A 22,060-nucleotide genomic window follows, 5' to 3' on the forward strand; every position below is an offset into this window, starting at 1 on the left:
TGGTCTAAGGTCATAGCTATGGTGTAAGGGCAGACAACTCAAAAGGAGTTTAGTCCTGTTTACCAGTATCCAACTAGTCAATTGGAACTGAGTAATTCAACTGAAGTCAGTTTGTATTGACAACCTTTATTGATGTTGGAACCAGTACCTGTAAATGAGAGCAGCTTAAGAAGAAGAGATTGATGACAAAATTACTATAGTTGACATTATTTGAGACTTTGAGGATGACATGTCTTTAGTCCTTTATGGACTTGGTATTAATCAGATTAATACCAAACTCTTATGTAGCAGTCAGCCACGCTACCATATTTGTGGTTGGGTCGAACCACTTGGCTGTTACAATATCAATGGCATGTATCTACAGATATACATTCGGGCTAACTAATTATCAATCTCAATGGCATTTATCTACAGATTCACATTCTCGCTAACTAACTATCAATCTCAATGGCATGTATCTACATATATACATTCTGGCTAACTTACTATCAATGTCATTTATCTACAGATATACATTCTGGCTAATTAACTATCAATCTCAATGTCATTTATCTACAGATATACATTCTGGCTAACTAACTATCTATTTTTTTTAAAAGTAAATGCCTTTATTGATTGTACTGCTAATCTATTTTCTTTTCTTTTTGTCTTCACAGATACATCATGTAAAATATCATATGAGTATACATATATCATGTAAACATATTTCAGAGTTCAGTATCTGAGAATTTTTTTTTTAACCAAACATTACTTATAACTAAACGTCACGTACTGTATACATTTACATCACATCACAAAGACATAAATTATTACAAGGCAATATACATATCCATATATATATTCTGACTTAATAATAATTTCTATCTACATTGCTATTTAAGTGAACTTCAATTGAACGATGTATAACAATTGTATAGATATATATTGTATATCAGTCAGCTATTTTTTTAATATCAGGATATGAAATGTGTATAAACATGTATAAATAGTATACCAGTAAATCCATTTAAAATAAAAGTGTGTATCATATGTAGGTGTTTTTATTGTAACACTCCTTCACTCTTTATATATGTTTTCAATTGTATTTCATGCATATATGGATACATATAGAGTCCTATAACCTATAAACAATCTGCTATACAAATGTAGGGGGAAGCTTTGCTACCTAAGAAAGTAAGAAATCTTATTTAAAATAGTTACATCTTTATGTCATATGGATAGGTTGTAATTTATTAATGTTGTTGTTTTTATGTAAATACATTTTCCCACTCTTCCCATATTTGAAAAATAATAACTTGTTTACATGTATTTATGTGAACAACTTTTTCGATTGTATATCTTTGTGCAATAAATTCTTTTAACAAGTTGAACTCAACTCTCTTGTCTTTTTGATGCAAAAAAAAAGAAAGTATTTTGTAAGTAATATTCCGTCTTTGCGTATTGCAGAGTTATCTTCTCTTTGGAGCAGGTATTGATTGTTACGTCATTGGTTTGGGGGAGAAAATTACGTCGTTTTCTCAAAAATTGATGACGCTACTCTCACAAACAAGTGACGTAACAATCAATACCTGCTCCCAAGAGAACATAACTCTGCAATACGCAAAGACGGAATAAGGAAGTTGAGAGGTTGTGATGTGACAATGTTAACTGTATGTCCAAACAATATCATTTTCAAATCAAAAACTACTGTTTTATTTGTTTTTTTGTTTTATCCATTCTTCTAGTTTGGTCCAAAGGACCTGAGCTTTATTACCTTCCCAAAACATATGTTCTAAATCTTCTACATTATTTTTCCCTAGGTTACGCTTGTCATTATTTGTTATGCCAATCTTTTTCAAATATTTATTTACTGGTAGAATTTGATTTTGAATTTTATACTGAAACCATTGTAATTTTGTATCTTTGGTAGTCTTAAAGGGTAGTAAATAAATTGTATTCCAGTTCAAATATTGGAACTAACTATCAATGTTAATGGCATTTACTTACAGTTAGACATTCTGGCTAACTCACTCACCAATCTCAGTGATATTTACCTACATATACTCATTCTGGCTAGCTCACTACCAATCTCAATGATATTTACCTAGAATAAGACAGTCTGGCTAACTAACTACCAATCTCAATGATATTTATCTACAGTTAGACATTATGGCTAACTCACTACCAATCTCAATGATATTTACCTAGAATAAGACAGTATGGCTAACTAACTACCAATCTCAATGATATTTATCTACAGTTAGACATTATGGCTAACTCACTACCAATCACAAGGGCATTTGCCTTCAGCAAAACATTCTGGCTGACTCACTTCCAATGTCAATGGCATTTATCTACATATACACATTCTGGCTGACTCACTTCCAATGTCAATGGCATTTATCTACTTATACACATTCCGGCTGACTCACTTCCAAAACAAATGGCATATCCTCATAACTGTACACATATATATATATATGATAGGTTGGTTGCCAAGGACGCTGAGCTCGTATCTGAAGGGTTGCGGGTTCGGGTCACGTCACGGCACTGTGTTGTATCTTTGAACAAGATACTTTACCCCGCTTGTTCCGGTCTAATCAGCTGTAAATGAGCACGTGGTTGGGCAGTGCTGGAATTGTTGAATGGTAGCTGCGAGTGCCGAAATGGCAGCTTCTGACTGTATGCACTCCAGGGAGTTGAGAAAGATATTGGCTGGTTGCAAAGGCCATAAAACCAGGATAAAATGTATGATTAATTTATGAACCGCTTTGAGACGACCTACGAACTAGCTTGTGTAAAAGCGGTATATTAGAACCTCGATTTATTGTTATCATAGGTTGGGGATCTCAACTTTTTCAGGCTCTGCGACGAGGACGCAGTTCTACACAAGAGCCCAATTTATTTTAAATTATATATATATAAGATTAATGATAGTTTACAAAATAAAAAAAATCATGATCATCATTATGATTGGTTATCATTAGAAACAATGATTATTTTTATAACTTTAAAAAATGGTTTTATGATTGAAATAAGTTTGTTCTTTTTCAAAAGGAATTTTAAGTTTAAATCAGATAGGATTATGCTTATACCATAATAGGATACAAATACTTTAAAAAATAACAAAAAAAATAACAAAAGTTTTAAGTTGAATAGAAAATTATAAATGTATTTATAAAAATATACCTGTTTAATAGTCACGTTTTATGGTTAAACCACAATGCTGACTAACCTAACTAACTAAACTGCATTATTCTAGCCTGACCTATATACTTCTGACTTGTATTGCTGTTTTATGAACACTTACCACACTTCCAAATAAACTTATCCCTTGAAAAATGTAAATCTGACAGATCACTTCCACATCTATTATGAAACCATCTGTCACAGCCAGCATCACAAGCAACCATATCATCAAATACATTTGAGATGTGACACCCATCTGCTTTGCAATCAATAAAAATATCAAATGATAAAGAAGTCTTCTTTTGCCTATATGCCTATTCATTTTTTTCCTAGGAAATTTAGTAAAGATCCCATTGGAAATACATTCCACAAGATGTTGTCTCATGCAAGTGGTGTCTAACTCTAACTCTTTACTCCCATTAAACCCATTGAAACAAAATTCTAACAAGCTAGCAATAGCAAAATCCCCACAGTCCACCCCGTTTTTCTGTTGTTGCACATTTGGTAATGCTGTTTTTAAAACTTTTTTTTTATTTTCCCCATATGATTATGACAACTGCATTTATAAAGAAGCTGACAAATGACCCTTCTGTTTCGTATTTCCTATCAAACTATCAAGAATGTATACTTCCCCACTATCTACCTTATGTACTGACACTACCCAATGGTCCTCACCTGTATGATGAATTTGTGCTGATGCAGCACTAGTTGGTTTCATTCTGAGTGCATAGTCCCACTTATTGTTTTTCAAAATTGAAGCATAACCTGTATCTTGCATTCCGCCTATATTAAGAAACTGTTTCTTTAAATGATCTTGTACGTAACATGATATTACCACATAGCTTTTTATCCTTAAAGCTTAGCGTACTTTTACCTACAATATCTAATGAAACTTCCTTCAAGTTATTGTAGGACTTGATTAAGCTGTTTATATATTTGTAATACCTGTATACTTGTTCCCCACACCAAGACCAGAGAGTAGCCACCAAACCATCATATTTTATAATGTCACCCTTAATATTGAAATTGAAATAATCTACAAAAGGTTCACTCCATTTCTCAGATACATTATCTAACATTGCCAAAAACTCATCTTCACTCTCGCATCTTAATAGCTGTATACCATCCTCCATGTAAATTGAAATATCCCTACTACCTGATGTGTTGTGATAAGAGATTATTCTCTTATTCATTCAGTTAATGTGAAAAAAGGAATTAAAAACAAGTCAATTGCATGTAAAAAAATGCAGATTATTAAATGAAAAAGAAGTAATAAAATAGTGGTATTTAAAAGTATTTTTTTACATATTATGCATGCATATTTAGCACCAGCCTTTTTCTGATGACATATAGCTTGAAGGAGTGAGGTCCCCTTAGCACGGGTACGGGAGTAAACAAAACACCCGAGATCACAACAAAGTCAGAACTTGATGTGAAATATGTCGTTTATTTCAACGAAACTTACATTATTATAAACAGTAAGGTATTTTGTTCTATATATCTGAAAATAACATTTTATTTTTCTCAAAATTTCTCAAAACAGTGATTTTCACGGTTGACGTCGGCGTACAAGTTTTACCTACACATTATCGTCTATTTCTAAATTATCAGATAATTAAAAAAAAAAAAAAACTAAATTCAACGTTTAGAAAATAATGTTTGAAATTATTATATAATTTTAAAAAATATATAAACTACCGCGTGAAAGAGATATTGAAGTATCTTTATATTCCTGGTAAGGGGTTTAGTCCGGGACCGGGAACGGGGGTGTCAGACGCGTACGTTTCGCCCCAAAACCATATCGCCCCAAGCTTGTACGCCCCAAATTTGATTCATATCGCCCAAACCAGTTCACCCCCCAAAAATATTAAAAAGTTGATTGCTCATTATCCTATTTTCTTGGGAAATTCGTAGTTAAATAATTATGTGATTGAATTTTACCGTGTTTAGGGGAATAACTCTTGTTTCGTGTATGCAACGGAAAGGTCGGCGATACAATACACCACCCATTAAGGTGGCTCCACACTTTCGTAATTAACCAGCAAAATTCGTTGAAATTTTCATATAATGGTTATGCAACTATGTAGAGTTGATTTTATGAAAAATCTAAACATTTCCGATAGTTTGGGTACTTTTTTGGAAAAAATACCAAAAAATTGAATTTTCGTCAATTTTAATATTTTCCGTTTTTGTGTGTGTGTGGCATTGTTCGGAACAATAACAATAATAATAAAGTGAAAAGAAGCATTTGTAATTAACCCGTCAAATATTTTATTTATCGCAAAATATATAACACATGTTACACAAAGTGTTTTTTATTGAATTTGTACGGATAAAAGTGATTATCTACAAGCTAAAAGCAAACAGGACACAAACATCTATACATATAGAATGGGAAATTGAACAAAATATACACAATGGCTTTATAATTAATTTATTTTACATTTTACAATAACTTTGATCCGGGTGAGAGTTATCTTCTTTGAAAAAATCGGAACTTTTTGCAGAGGGGTGACATTTACACAATGACAGTTGTGTCTGTTTACATATAACAAAAATAATGGAAATAAATCAAAAATATGATATCAAAATTATCAATTTATTGTTCTTTAATGGAACCAAATAACCCTCAGTCATGTACACTTTGGACATCATTCCACAGTCCGCTAACTCACGGTATATTTATAATTACATGTCAGGTACATATGTGACCAGAGGCTATCGCATGGTATGCCGTTCTCACGTGCGCTCACACATCCATTTCATAGGTATCTTGATATTTTACAAAACATTATTTTCACAGAGTAAGTAGNGGCTATCGCATGGTATGCCGTTCTCACGTGCGCTCACACATCCATTTCATATGTATCTTAATATTTTACAAAACATTATTTTCACAGAGTAAGTAGGCTACATTTGTAAACACGATTAAATCGACAGAGCGAAACTCCCTCAACAGCGAAAATCGTAACGACCTCGATTATGCACATGTAAGGTTGGTACGTCCGCATTCCATGTTTTTCCTATATGACCTTTTTGAGGTCGTCTGGTCTCATGTCACTGTCTTCCCGTGAGTCTGTTTATGTCTATGAATTAGAAAGCTTTATATCGGGTGTTGACATATCATCGGCACGCACGTGTACTTTTGTTTACCAGGGGCCTGTTCGTTTATGCGGAACACCCGGTTTGACCGTTTATAAATGTAACAATTTCGGGTATGAATCCTGGCGGACCTGCAAATGTTTATGCAGGCCTTGCAAGGCTTACTCAAGGCTCGCCTGAAAGCAGCATCAGATAATTAGGTCCGACCTTATTTAATAAACGAACAACAGTGGTCCGATCGGTTTGACCGCTTAAACGAAAACGGCCCAGGTGTTACTATAATTTGCACTACGATATTGAATGCCCGATACGCAATACGGAAATGACGACACGGTGTACATGCACATTTCGATCAAGATAATTGAGTCCGAGCTGTACTTTTTCCGGAAGAACGTCACGAAAATGGACGCTGAAGACGATGTGTGGAGCCACCTTAAATATAAATATTATTTTGGTTTTGCAAAGCTGGAATAATTATTCATTATTTATTGAAATCAAATTAAATTAATAAACTATTTGTAATTGAGTTAAATTACTATTTTTGTTTGGTTTTAGTTTTTATGATGTTTCCTTTTTCGTTTTGGGGCGAACGGAAATTTTGGGGCGATATGGTTGTCATACTTGTGGCGAACTGAACTGAAAATTGGGGAGATGTGAAAAAAAATTGGGGCGAACTGGTTTGGGGCGTAACGGTTTTAGGGCGAAACGTCTGTTATTCGTGCTACTGTTGGAGGGCAGGGAATGAGTGAGGCTGACCGCAAGGTGTGCATGGTAGATGATTTAGAGGAGTTGTCTCCCTTTGCTGAGGCTTACGCCAGAGCTAGAGGTAGGTATAGTTGCAAATTTTTCGTTGACCCCTAAAGCAATATCTGGTTGGTAGGTAAATCTTGTACGCCGTTCCTGAAATACAAACGTTTCGCCCCAAAACCGTTACATCTGACCTGTTGAACCAGACATTGCTTTAGGGGCCAACGCAAAATTTGCAACTTTACCTAACAGTAGCACAAGTCATGTAAGAAAAACGCAATAGACTCTACATAGATATTAGATAAGAGACCAAGGGAACTGAAGACTGACTAAACTCTGATTTATGTGGCTTCTATTTTTACAAACTTCTTGGCACATTTTAGCAAACTACTTGGGAACTATTTATTTGGCTCGAAGAGGCCGGTCCAGGCCACTTCTTTCTGCATTCTAATTATAGTGCTCACTTTGTGCCAGCAGGTCAATGACTACAAATTACCAAGAGGGATCGATACAAAATACATATTACTGAACCTGAACTTGTATTGTCACTGACACCGTAATTACCTGCAGGACTGACATGCTTAAAGGAGGTTGCAGTAGGCTTGTTGCATGCACGACTGATTTCTCGCACAAGTTGCCAACCATTGAGAGCGTCCAAATAAGTTGATGAATCCAGGTGAGCCATTTAAAACTACAAGAAAGAGATAAATGTCAGTTTATTTGTATTAAAACCCATATTGAGAGGGAGGCGAGTGGGAGTGCCACATTTGATCTGTTTTTAACCTCCGCTTACCTGTTGCTCAAAAAAGCCTGGAATTGCATAATAAATAAGTACTGTGTTGACAATGAACCACATCAATGACAAATTTTGGACGAAGTAGTTAACATTTGAAGAAGTTTCTTACATTGGTTGTCGACAAATTAACGCGGAAGTAGGACAGGGGGTTTATAATGTTTGAGCTGGTTTCTGCTGTGGGTTGTTGACTCACCTTTGACGGAGCCATTAGACAGGGTAGTTGATATCTGAGCTGGTTGCTGCGTTGGGTTGATGACCCACCTTTGACGGAGACATTAGACGGGGTAGTTGATATCTGAGCTGGTTTCTGCTTTGGGTTGTTGACTCACCTTTGACGGAGACATTAGACAGGGTGGTTGAAATTTGAGCTGGTTTCTGCTGTGGGTTGTTGACTCACCTTTGACGGAGACATTAGACAGGATGGTAGATATCTGAACAGATTTAATATTTCTAGTGATGGTTGTTGACTCACCTTTAATGGGGAGGCTGAACAGGGTAGTTGATATCTGAGCAAGTTTCTGATGTGGGTTCATTCCATATCGGAGAGATAGCTGTGATACTCAAGCACTGAACACCCTTACGGAAATGAGAGGCTTCTTGCAAATATTTGTGGCAATGTTGCTGCAACTGTTTGCGGCAATGTTGCAGCGACTATTTGCAGCAAATTTGCCGCAAATATTCAGAATTCGTATGCAAATTAGTTTTCTTGCAAATAGTTGCAGCAACATTGCCGCGAACAAATGCTGCAACATTGCTGCAAACAGTTACTATAAATAAAACAAAAGACATAAAATTAATTAATTGGTTTTTAATGAATAATTCAAAAACTCACTTGATTAAAAACTCTTTACAAAAAATGCAGACACTGATCAGTAGTGCAGGAATATGCATGGAAATTTCACGAAAATACAGGTGGATATATTGTGCCTGAACAAATCCTTAGTTGTTTTCCATATGGTTTGTACTGTATCCACTTGGAATTGATGGAAATACGCCTGGGAAACAGGCACGTAATATTTACACGAGTCCTTCCCGATATGGAAAATCCATCTGGAAAAAACACCCGGTTGGACTAGCAAAATCCATGTCCCTGTGACAGCAGGATTCGGTGTACTTAAAAGTCCTGGCGGGTTAGAAAATCCGTGTAGGATTTTCGATTCCCCTGGAAAAGTGGCACGTAGTATTTAAATGAATCAGGATGGATTTTAGAAAATATATCCAGAAAAAAATTATGATTACACTAAAACAATCCATGTTTAATAAGATTTTCTAATCCAGCTAGCAGTTAAGAAATTAAATTCCAGGTGGGTTACGTAACCCATGTGGACAATAAGTAACTTGAAAACAGATTGTTAAAAGACAAGGCTTGATTAAAAAGGAATCTGCATTATTTACAGAATTGAAAAGTATAATATGCTATACAATAACGTTATATGTAACGCTCGAATTCAGAATGATCATGAAAAGACCTTGCCAGATTTTTGTGGACATGTATCTCTAATGTTCAAGTTTTGCTACATCAGTTTTTATAATTTTCTGACTCTCCAAAATCTTCTGTTTACTCACTGTTCCGTTCCATTTTTCTAATTTCTTCATATAGTTTCTAGTATAGAGAAATTTTTGTTTCTATAATTCATTTCTGTAATTTCATTTAAGATATTAATTCTTTTACTAAGAATATAACGCTTTGACATCAGTTATATTTTAACAGTATTTTTGTATAAATCATTTGGTTTTCACATAGACCCAGGCTATCTGTCCATCGTCACTGTAGCACACTTGATTATATTCAAAATTTCTTCAAATTCCATTTCTGGTTTCTGTCATTAATAGAGTCCTGGAGTCGGTAAACTTTCTGGTCACGTGATTTGACCATCGTCATGGAATAGCTGATTCTTTCTGTAATTGCACAATTCATCTGGTCCGTTAGCAGTGCCATTTATCTTTTTTTATTTTCAAGGTGTCTTGAAGGTGCCCCTCCCCTATCATTGCCTAGCAACATCAAGACACCCACCTTGACTACGAATCATCGTCTAGCACTAGTAGCAGCCGCCTCCGATTGCTCACCCCTCCCCTGTTATTGCCTAGCAACATCAAGACACTCCCCTTGACTACGAATCATCGTCTAGCACTAGTAGCAGCCTCCTCCGATTACTCACCCTCCCCTATTATTGCCTAGCGACATCAAGACACTTACCTTGACTACAAATCATCGTCTAGCACTAGTAGCAGCCGCATCCCATTACTCCCCCCCTCCCCTATTATTGCCTAGCGACATCAAGACATTCACCTTGACTTCGAATCTTCGTCTAGCACTTGTAGCAGCCGCATCCGATTACTCACCCCCTCCCCTTTTATTGCCTAGCGACATCAAGACACTCACCTTGACTACGAATCATCGTCTAGCACTAGTAGCAGCCGCCTCCGATTGCTCACCCTCCCCTATTATTGTCTAGCGACATCAAGACATTCACCTTGACTTCGAATCATCGTCTAGCACTTGTAGCAGCCGCATCCGATTACTCACCCCCTCCCCTATTATTTTCTAGCGACATCAAGCCACCCACCTTGACTACGACTCCTCGTCTAGCACCAGTAGCAGCAGCCTCCGATTGCTCACCTCCTCCCCTATTATTGCCTTGCGACATCAAGACACCCACCTTGACTCCGACTCATCGTCTAGCACCAGTAGCAGCCGCCTCTGATTGCTCACCCCTCCCCTATCATTGACTAGCGACATCAAGACACTCACCTTAACTACGAATCATCGTCTAGCACTAGTAGCCGCCGCATCCGATTACGCACGCCCTCCCCTATCATTGCCAGCGACATCAAGACATTCTCCTTGACTTCGAATCATCGTCTAGCACTAGTAGCAGCCGCATCCGATTACTCACCCCCTCCCCTATCATTGCCTAGCGACATCAAGACACCCACCTTGACTACGACTCATCGTCTAGCACCAGTAGCAGCCGCCTCCGATTGCTCACCCCTCCCCTATTATTGTCTAGCGACATCAAAACACTTACCTTGACTACGAATCATCGTCTAGCACTAGTAGCAGCCGCATCCGATTGATCACCCCCTCCCCTATTATTGCCTAGAGACATCAAGACACTCACCTTAACTACGAATCATCGTCTAGCACTAGTAGCAGCCGCATCCGATTACTCACCCTCTCCCCTATTATTGCCTAGCGACATCAACACACTTACCTTGACTACGAGTCATCGTCTAGCACTAGTAGCAGCCTCCTCCGATTGCTCACCCCTCCCCCTTTTATTGCCTAGCGACATCAAGACACTTACCTTGACTACGAATCATCGTCTAGCCCTAGTAGCAGCCGCATCCGATTACTCACCCCCTCCCCTAGTATTGCCTAGCGACATCAAGACACTCCCCTTGACTACGAATCATCGTCTAGCACTAGTAGCAGCCGCCTCCGATTGCTCACCCCCTCCCCTAGTATTGCCTAGCGACATCAAGACACTTACCTTGACTACGCATCATCGTCTAGCACTAATAGCAGCCGCCTCCGATTGCTCACCCCCTCCCCTAGTATTGCCTAGCGACATCAAGACACTCACCTTGACTACGAATTATCGTCTAGCACTAGTAGCAGCCTCCTCCGATTGCTCACCCTCCCCTATTATTGCCTAGCGACATCAAGACACTTACCTTCACTGCCAGTCGTTGCCTGGTAGCCTCTCTGGTATCAATGGTTGAATTATTCTTCATTTCTTCCAAAACGCTTTAAAAATAGATTTAAACAGGTACATGTATGCAGATACTTTTATATTGTGATTAGCAAGCAGTCATATTAGGTTGGTGATAAATCAATATTATGCTGGTCATAAAGGTACAATCTTCATATTATCTCTAAAGCCACTTGCATCAATATTTCTATCAATCATAAACCTAATGGGTAGGTATACTACTACAATTGATAATAAAACAGTTGAGAATAAAAACTATGTTTATCTATTATGAACAATACTTAAACAACCACGAGTCAAATTATTTTTAGATTTAAAAAAAAGTAAGTAAACATAAACCAAAGTGTTTATCAAAAGTGGGTAAAATGATGTTGGGTTGGTGATAAAAGCTGGGATAGGTCAGACAATAAGGTAATAGTATATTTGGCCTTGATGACATTGAGATTTTAATGTTCTGATTAAGCCAGCAACAAAGGGACAGTGGTGGCTGAGTTAAGTTACAGCGTTTGACCGTCCACAATCACCAGCCTTTCGTCACTAGTTCACAAGTTCGAGTCCTACATGGGGCAGTCCCCAGCTACTGGCTGCAAGTCGATGGTTTTGCTGTATCGTTAGGTACTCCAGCCTTCCGCCACCACCAAAACCTGGCACGTCTTTAAATGACCAGGACATTAAACACAAACAATGAGAACAATGACACACCGGCTGTAGTTGGTTGTGTCTTTATAGTTTCAAGTTTTCAAGTTTTATGCCATTGGCCCATCAGTATACAATACATATTATACACAAATCACGGACAACGTACAGAGAATGAAGACAATCATATTCCATTATAATACCCTTAATGTGTTTGCCTCATAGATGAATTTTCCTAATATACACAATTCTTTAATATTATGGACACTCAATAACTGAACGGCTTTAAACACAGATGTTTTTTTCCAATAATAGCTTTGGTAAAACGTGATCTGAGATTTTGGAATTTCGAACAGACTAATAAAAAATGAAATTCGTCCTCTACTTCAGAGGCATCGTCGGATACCCACGGTTGATTTCGTTTCGGTACTCGCTCATCACCGAAGCGAAATCAACCGTGGGTATCCGACGATGCTTCAGAGGGGGAGTTACACTGTTTACAATATCTACGTTCTCTAGGTATATTATTATACCTTCCAACTTCTACAGCCAAAGAATGTGTAGATGTACGGATTCGAGTTAAACAAATGCGATATTTCATTGGTATATATTTTGTGAGGTAAAATTGTAATGATTCTCCAAAATCAATGATATTTTTATACAATAAACATTTTGGAGAGTTTTCCATTGAGGCCCTTAGGGATTGTATGCCTAGATCAAACATTCTTTGTTTTATCAATGGTGATAACACATTTTGCTGAGAAATACATGGATTTAACCAAACATCACTAAGACCTAGATTATTCAATTCATCTCTTACTGCTTTAACCCAGTTGAAATCATTTTTACTACAACATTTTAATAAAAATCTATAGGAAGTGGATATGATACAATTTTCAGATTTTAAGATCTTAAACCAATCATTCTAATTTTTCTCATACAAACTAGAAGTAATCGTCCCAATTCAAGATATACCATGTTGTTATTGGCCGATTTCCTCACTTTTAGTAATTTCATACAAAAATGTAAATGTACATGTTCAATCTCTGGAGCTTTGTGCATACACCAAATTTCACTTGCATAAAAAAGGATACTGCTTACATATGTATCGAAAAGGTGTAGCATAGTTTTTACATTTAAGTTTAATGATGAACACTTTGAAAATAATGCAAACATAGCTTTTCGTCCTTGGATAGCTAATTGTTTTTGGATAGAAGTGAATTTATTATTGTAATTTAGAATAACACCTAGGTAAGGAAATTGATCCACACATTCGACTTTACTTCCTTTGTAATACCATTTTTCATCATTATGTAATCTACAATTTTTGTTTTTTTGCGTATTTACAGTTAAACTCCATTTTGTAGAGTGTTCAAAAAGGCTTTCAAGAAGAGTCTGCAGGCCCTGTACAGATTCCTAAAAAATAACCAAATAATCTGCGTACATTAACAGAAACAAAATTAACTCACCGAAGTCGTAATATGCTGCACCGTTTTCAAAAAAGGACATTTCAAAATCATTGATAAAAAGTGAAAACAATAATGGTGACAAAACTTCCCCTTGTAATAAACCGACATTGTTTTCAAAAAAGTTAGAGCATTTCCCATTAATTGAAACACAGGATTTGACGGATTTATAAAGCGACTTAATAACAGACAACATTTTCCCTCGAATACCAAGCCTAATCAAAATGCGCCATAAGCTTAACCTGTCGACAAAATCAAACGCTTTGCGAAAATCTACAAAACAACAATACAAACTTTTCCTAGATGACAATGGTTTTGTTATAATAGTATGTAATGCAAATATAGCATCTATCGTACTCACTTCCGGACGAAATCCGAATTAAGCATCTGTTAAAATATCATATATTGTACAAACATCTAAAATACGTTTATCAAGTATAGAAGTAAAAAGTTTACTAAGACAGCTTATTAAACTGATGCATCGAAAGTTATTAGGGTCATTACGTGTGCCTTTTTTATGAACAGGAATAATAACTGTCAGTAATGGCGAATTACCTTTTTTTTTAGAAAACTTTCTGTAAAAATACCTAGGATTGTGTTTTCTCATATGTTCCAGCATGTCACCTTCAGTACTTGAGTATTGCCTTTTAGACTTAGCTTCCATTTTTTATATTCCCTTTTCTTACTAATAAGAACAGCATGAGTAGTATGACATTTGCTACTATTAAAACTATGCAATGCATCCAAATACTGCTTACGCATTTTTTTTTTACATTATCATTAAACCAGGGTTTATTATCTCTACTGGCAACAGTAACATTTACATTAACAGGGGGCGTGGCTTTGGTCATAGAAATATCAGGTGGTTTCTTTAGAAAGAATGGTTCCATAATACCTTGCAATGTCTTTGTAAAAGTATCAACACAGGTATCAATAGAGTCTTGATTTAATTCTTCAGTAATAACAACCGAGTTGTTTAAGCTATCTGAATCAACTGTTATAGCTTCCATAAACTGATATTTATATTCATCCCTCCATTTATATAAAGGTCTACTCTCCAAGTCTTGTTCGTCTAATTCTGATCCCTTAGAAAGAACAATGGAACATATTTCCACATGTAAAGGTGCGTGGTCAGAGAATTCAGCAAAATTACAAACTTTAAATTTTTTAACAATGTGAAAAAGACAGAAAGGTATTAAAAGGTAATCGATTACACTCATTCCATTTGAGTCACAACAGGTAAACTCACTAGATATATCATTAGAATATCTCCCGTTCATAATTCTAAGGCCAGAGGACTTACAAAGATTAAGTAACATAGTGCCAAATTTGTAAGCATCTGGATCAGGTTTTTTTCTAACTGGTAACAGGCGTTCCTCATCACTATCGCTAGTATAAACCAACACAGATTCAATATGTGAACGCAAATGAAATCATTAGAAGTACGAGTACGACTATTGAAATCGCCAATCACCATCACATTGGTCACACACCACTGTCACACGGGCATGGTTCTTGGCAGCTGCATGCAGTAGGGTCACTCTCCCTAAAAACAATTGTAAATCCATATCATAACTGTCAATCACACTACAGGCATAACAAAAAATATGTTAAATATCATAAGTATCCAAGCTGTGACCAATTAATTTGGAAGAAAAGGCATGGAATCTGAAGAACAATTTAATATTTTACACTTAAATTACGTATTAAAGGGCATGCACTTTTACTTATCAATGTTTTGTAACCTTTTTTGTCTTTTGTTATTACATTAAAATCAGTTACAAGCTAATTGTATACTTTTCATTTTCCCAAATTAACCCCAAAGGGAACCATTTTTATAAATAATTACAGTGTAATAGCTAGCGGGGGCGGGTACGGGACATGTATTGCTTTTGCAATACTCAGTATGCTTGTTTAATTTGCAGATTTGGAGTAGAAATAGGTGGAATTATCAGACTCTCGGGACCTCTCAAGAAGCAATATGCACTTGTAAGTAGATCCATGAAATTAGAAAAAAATGTGTTTATGCCTCATGTTTTCCTTAGTGATTACGTGAATAACTTTTTTATGTTTCATGACTAAATTATGTATGCATGAGTAAAGGACTCGGAATTTTACTTTGCAGAATTCTGTGGTAAGATAATATATTTAAATGGAATATATATTTAGACATATGTAATTATTGATTTCAATTTATTGATAAAAACGGTGTTTGTCTCCTGTTTTATTTCAGGAAAAAAAGCTTGGATTTTGCGCGTTTACTAGATTCTACAAGTTACAAAGAGCAATTTCGAGCAGACATGATTCGCTGGGGTGAAGATAAACGGAACCAGGACCTTGGATTTTTCTGTCGGGTGGCAACTTCAGGGGATGAGGCGAAAAAGTCAGTGTGGATCATCAGCGATGCCAGAAGGAAGACTGACATTGAGTATTTCAAAAGAAATTCCCACACATTACCAAAACATTAATACGAGTGGTGGCCTCACATAGCACCAGGCAAAGTAGAGGCTTCGTGTTCACTCCAGGTAGCATCTACTAATTAATCGTTCTTATAATTATTGAATTTCCTTCATATGGTCATTTCATAAAGGAGGATTTTGTTTTCGAAATAAGTTTCAATTAATATCATGTATTGTGATTAAAGTGAATTAATATGTCATCGATAAATTATCAATAAAATGTAGTAAAATTGACGTATCATCATCTGTTTCTTCCTGTAAGTATTAATCACAAATACCAGTACAGTAAAACCTTGAAATAATGCCCCTAATTCCATTTGCCATCTTGCTTACTGCCAACACATTTCAATGTCCTTTTTTTTCTCTCACATTCTTAAACATCCCTTTGTACTTTCTTCCCTCAATATACATGTATTGCCTAACCATTCATAACATCAAATTTGACGATTGTTTTTTAACAAGGTTTTTTGCTGTAGGTGATATGGCGAAAATCTAACCTATACCTCATTTTATATTTCCATGTAGGAGTGGATGATGCTGAATCGGAATGTGGACTAGATAATGTCGACTTTGATATGGAAATAATAAACAATGGAGATGATGCAGTTCTGGAGAAAAGTTTACAAGATATTGAGCATATAGTCAATGTAAAAATTCTGCAAGGAGAAAGCTGAGTGAAGTGTGAAAACCCCCCAGACAGATTTAAAACTACGAGTGTTCACATTTCAATATTTGAAATGTACTTTTCCTTGGGTGCATAATCCAGACTGGCTTTCCTTCAAAGAATGGTGTGGTAACTTATGACACATGGAGTCATCAGCAATTATCTTTTGCCTTCCTACCAATGAGATATGAAACAATAGTACAATCCTTATTTGTTTGTACTGGTGTTCCAGAACTTCCTTTATTATTAGCATTCATGTTGAAGATAAAATGTGTTTCAGTAATTTTAGCAAACACACAATTAGCCTGTTTAGAGAATGATTGGAATATTTCTTTTTTTGTTGTTGAAAATATTCAAGGGCCATAACTCTAACTCCATAATTCATCTTGGAAGATGTCAAAAAACTGTCAAACTGTACCAGCCGCATTCACATGAAAATATATTAAATGAATTGTAGTTTATTTTCTTTCTATATGCACAGCTTGACATGTCTTAGTATGGAACTGTCCGTCAGTCTGACATATTTTTGTCTTTAACTTTTATCTAATGAAAATATTTTTATGAAACTCAGCTAAATATGTTGTGGGGTATTACTGTGACACAGCCGTGGGGTACCCGGGTATTAATGTGACACAGACGTGGGGTACCCGGGTATTACTGTGACACAGCCGTGGGGTACCCGGGTATTAATGTGACACAGCCATGGGGTACCCGGGTATTACTGTGACACAGCCGTGGGGTACCCGGGTATTACTGTGACCCTCACTTCATAGTTTGTATAATACATTATGGGAAAGATAAAATGTTTGGAGCATAACTTCTTCAATACAGAAGATTATTTAATGAAATTTCCAAGATATACTAACCACCAGTGGTGATAATGTAAGATAGGCACACGTTTCGAGGCCCAGGTTGACATCACAAACCAAGTTTCCAGGCCTAATTTGACATCACAAACCAAGTTTCCAGGCCCAATTTGACATCACAAACCAAGTTTCCAGTTTGCGACAGATATGCCTACCTTTTACATAATTCTACAATACATGATCCAAGAGCCAAAAGAACGTCACAGACTTAAAATGACAACACAAAAGAAACTCGTGGATTGACTTTAAACTTTATTACATTAACAAACTAGGATTGTGTATAAAATCAACAAAACAGGATAAATGTATTGAAAGAGACAAAGTATGGAGTTCTGGTGCAATAATAATAATAGTATTTACATGACCATTGTGTCTCAACATGCATCAAAGATCTCAAAACGATTTTAAACCTTGATTTTATATAAACGTGATAAATCTGTATAACACTTGATAAAGACCACTATACATATATTACATGTTATTTATCTACCTAGACAAAATATGTGTAACAAACTCTAAACTTGTTAATAAAATCTCTGATAGGATTGACTTGATGGGGTTGTTCTTAATGTATACCGGGAAATCTTCGCTGCAGTCTAATTTTCGCCTTTTTCGCCCTTCGTGGCGAGGGCGAATTTATCTTTACAGCGAACATCTGTAAACAACATGATATGCAATGTAATTAAATGTGAAGGGTGAATTTAATATTGGGCGAAAAATTAGTTTCATCATCGAGAGGCGAAAATGTCCCGGTATACCGTTTTTACGAGTACACAAGTATATTGTTACACATACGGTACAACTACTTTCTATTTTCTAGTCTGGACGAATTATCTACAAGTACATATACAGGGGTTTCATAGATAGGATATATTCTAATAAGATCGTATGGCAATTCAGATAATAAAACACTCATTAAAATATTGTGAGTATCTATATTTAGAATGCAGATGTTTTTTGCTGTAAAATCCCAAATTCTAGTCCGCAGTAAAATATTGAGTTAGAACATTTTACTTTTTACGTTAGATGTCCAGCATTTGTGAAACATTTAACAAAATTTTACGTATCCCTGTCTCACTTCACTGCCTTTTCATCGTACATACCTTGACCTGCCCTTAATTTCGTTTTGGCTATAATCATAGCACAGTTGGGCCAGCACACTCCCGTGGACAAAGTAGCTCAGTCAGTCTGAGTATTAGTATAATAATCTGAAGTCCAGGGTTTGAATCCTGGTCTAGCTCTGCTCATTTTTTACACTCAGAGCAATAATGTTTTCATTATTTTTCATAAAAGTCTTGCAAGGCATGGTTTTGTTTTCAGAAATGATTTATCAAAGCTATATTAATGCAGGGAAAAAAAAGTTTCCAATGCGTTGGTTTTTTTTTTTTTTTTTTTTTTACAGTGGTACACTATACAGGGATCCGCAAGCCGTAGATCAACAATGTTCCGAGGATGAACATACAAACTGTACAAAATAGAGTCCTGTAAATCGCTTCAATGCACTGTACACACGTCATAGGTCATGTTTACCAGTTTAGTAGTCCATCTTTGCATACAATTCTAAACAAGGACCTCTGTCACTGTACAATATCGTTTCTGTAAATCACTAAATGATGAGTGGTTACCATATTACACAAGTGTGGTCTGAGGTGCCACAACGAGCAAAGAGTATACGAGTAAATGCATTAGACATTCAATGTATAATTATAAAATATCAATAAGAATAATAAAATATGTGAAAGGTAATTATTAAGTTAAAAAAAAGAGATAAATATTGTTTGAACATGTCTACACAGCACAATAAAACTTTTATCAACAAATTAAAAGTAAACAACATTTAATGACAAGTACTGTTTTCTACATCCTCTATATAACCTTAAAATGCAGGAATTTTAATTTAACGTGCATATTTCCTCTTAAGTGTTAGTAAGATTGGTACTGGATTGCAACTCGTGGTAAACAAATAATATGTTTCACACAAAAAAAAATGGTCTCTTAATCTAGTTTCTCATTTAATTGGATTTAAATTTCATACTACCTGCATGTAATGTGCCTCCACAAATGACCTCGGATACTGAAGTTACCTCCCTTTATTTAGAGCTACAAATACACTGATACATGTATATCTTACCCATGTGAATAGTGAATAATAATTTATGATAATCCCTTTTGAAAATATAAATATCAACCTGTTTTTCTTCCTTGAATAGCTATTGATTAGCCATATCATATAAGTAGTGAGTAATACTTAAATAAAAGCCATTTGAAAACATTAATATCAACCATTATATTTGTCTTTCCCAAATACATATTTATTTTATCTGGTAGTTTTACTACACAAGTGCTGAGTAATATTGTCAAAGATGTATAAAGCCATAGTATATACGTCTCGATATTGTGTAGATATGAAATATGAAACTAATCACTCGAGATATCCCGGTATCAACACTAAACATGGTCTGAGGCGACCCAAGAATTAACACTGTAAACAAGGTCCAAGGCGACCCAAGAATTAACACTGTAAACATGGTCTAAGGCGACCCAAGATTTAACACTGTAAACAAGGTCTAAGGGGACCCAAGAATTAATTTCAGACCTTCAAGTCGTGTTCATTCAATAGAAAGTTTCTAGTTACACTTTAGAGAAAGAAATTTTATAAAAACTGTTTTCAACTGTATGTCAACCTTCTTTGGTTTCTAAATATGGTATTTAAAACGATGTTTGTGGATGACTGGATACATTTAAACTCCAATTAAACTACATTATCTTCATGATCTAACAACATTATCATTGATTTCTCCCACAACCACCAAAGGATTCCTCACTCCCAACTCATTGGATAAACCTGCCAGGAGTTGGTAAACATTTTGGTTACCCACTAGTGGGTATACGTAACACCCTGGACGTTATTTCATTGGAAAATCTTCTCATTACGTATTTGACATCAAGTAACAATGCCTTGGTACGTCATCTTCCATTGTGATGTCATAGTTCAAAGCATTTGGAAGCAGGAATATTGCATTTCCAAGAGAAACATGGTTTTCTAGATACAATACCTGAACATTGTGGGAGAAAGTTAGTTGATTTTCTAATTGCATATAGACACTCGTTAAATCTCGTGTCTTTATACAATTTGAAACTGAACAAACTCAAGTTAGATAAACCACCACTCATTGGGGCACCTCTATTTAACCCATGTGGTGTGTGATGCTTGGACAGTCTACTACAATGACATCAAAACTCAATCCATTAAGTCACCTTTTGTTACACTACATACTATCCAATTGTTGACTCATTCACCCCTAAAGTCACATTTGAACCTTACATGTACCCAATCATAGATTGGGCAAGTCTAGTTTAAATAGGTAGGGGAAAATGAGTTAAACTGTACTGCAGACATGCAGATATTGTATTTCATGTTAAACATGACCTAGATCAAAAAAGGATATTGTACTGAAGACAGGGAAATATCGAATGTGATGTATAATGTGACCTAGTAAAAAACACTATTCCTGGCTGCACTTATTTTCTAAATGCCCTTTTTCAAAATGATTGTATTAGCCGCTATAAAAGACACATGACGATTGATGGGACAGCTGTAAGAGGTTCCCTGTTAGCTGCTGCAGTGTATATTGATTGTAAAAGGTTGGTTAGATCAGCCCCAAGAGCTATCTGTGTAAGTAAACCAAGTAAACCAATAATACAGGATCTAGTAAGCAGTCTAAATCTTATTTGATACTCGATATCATAATCAAACTATGATTTTTATAAATGAAATTCATTATCTCAATATCAGCCCTTCCGAAATGAGATTCTATACCGATGAAATCCACATCAAAATCAGAGTGAAAAAATACAACATACCACTGGAGACACTTTCTAAGAATACAATGGAAATCCTTCAATACAGAGTTCGAGTTTATATCTATTAGATGTATGGTGCATCCTGTTTTGAGGAACAGAGCATCAGTTGATTGGATCATTAAAATTTCATAGGAAGGCTCTGATTAGTAATGTAATCTTCGCTAATGGTCCTTACTTTCGTATCACATGTAAAACAAAAAAATCAGAAACAGGGATGGGTTTTCTATTGTATACAGTACTAAAAGGGATGGTTTGTATAAAGTTACTAATAGAGATGGTTTGTATACAGCACAAATAGGGATGGTTTGTATACAGCACAAATAGGGATGGTTTGTATAGAGTTACTGATAGGGATGGTTTGTATACAGTAACTAATAGGGGTGGTTTGTATACAGTACTAACAGGAATTGTTTGTATAAAGTAACCAATAGGGATGGTTTGTATACAGTTACTGATAGGGATGGTTTGTATACAGTACTAACAGGAATTGTTTGTATAAAGTTACTTATAGAAATGGTTTGCATACAGCACAAATAGGGATGGTTTGTATACAGCACAAATAGGTATGGTTTGTAT

General features: G+C 35.8%; 1 pseudogene; it reads left to right on the top strand.

Moving 5' to 3' along the window:
• The first annotated feature begins 15,873 nt into the window (after positions 1 to 15,873).
• On the top strand, positions 15,874 to 17,169 carry LOC110445694 (annotated as a pseudogene).
• The last annotated feature ends 4,891 nt before the right edge of the window (positions 17,170 to 22,060 follow it).

The sequence above is a fragment of the Mizuhopecten yessoensis genome, unplaced genomic scaffold, assembly GCF_002113885.1.
Source record: "Mizuhopecten yessoensis strain PY_sf001 unplaced genomic scaffold, ASM211388v2 scaffold2329, whole genome shotgun sequence".
NCBI lineage: Eukaryota > Metazoa > Mollusca > Bivalvia > Pectinida > Pectinidae > Mizuhopecten > Mizuhopecten yessoensis.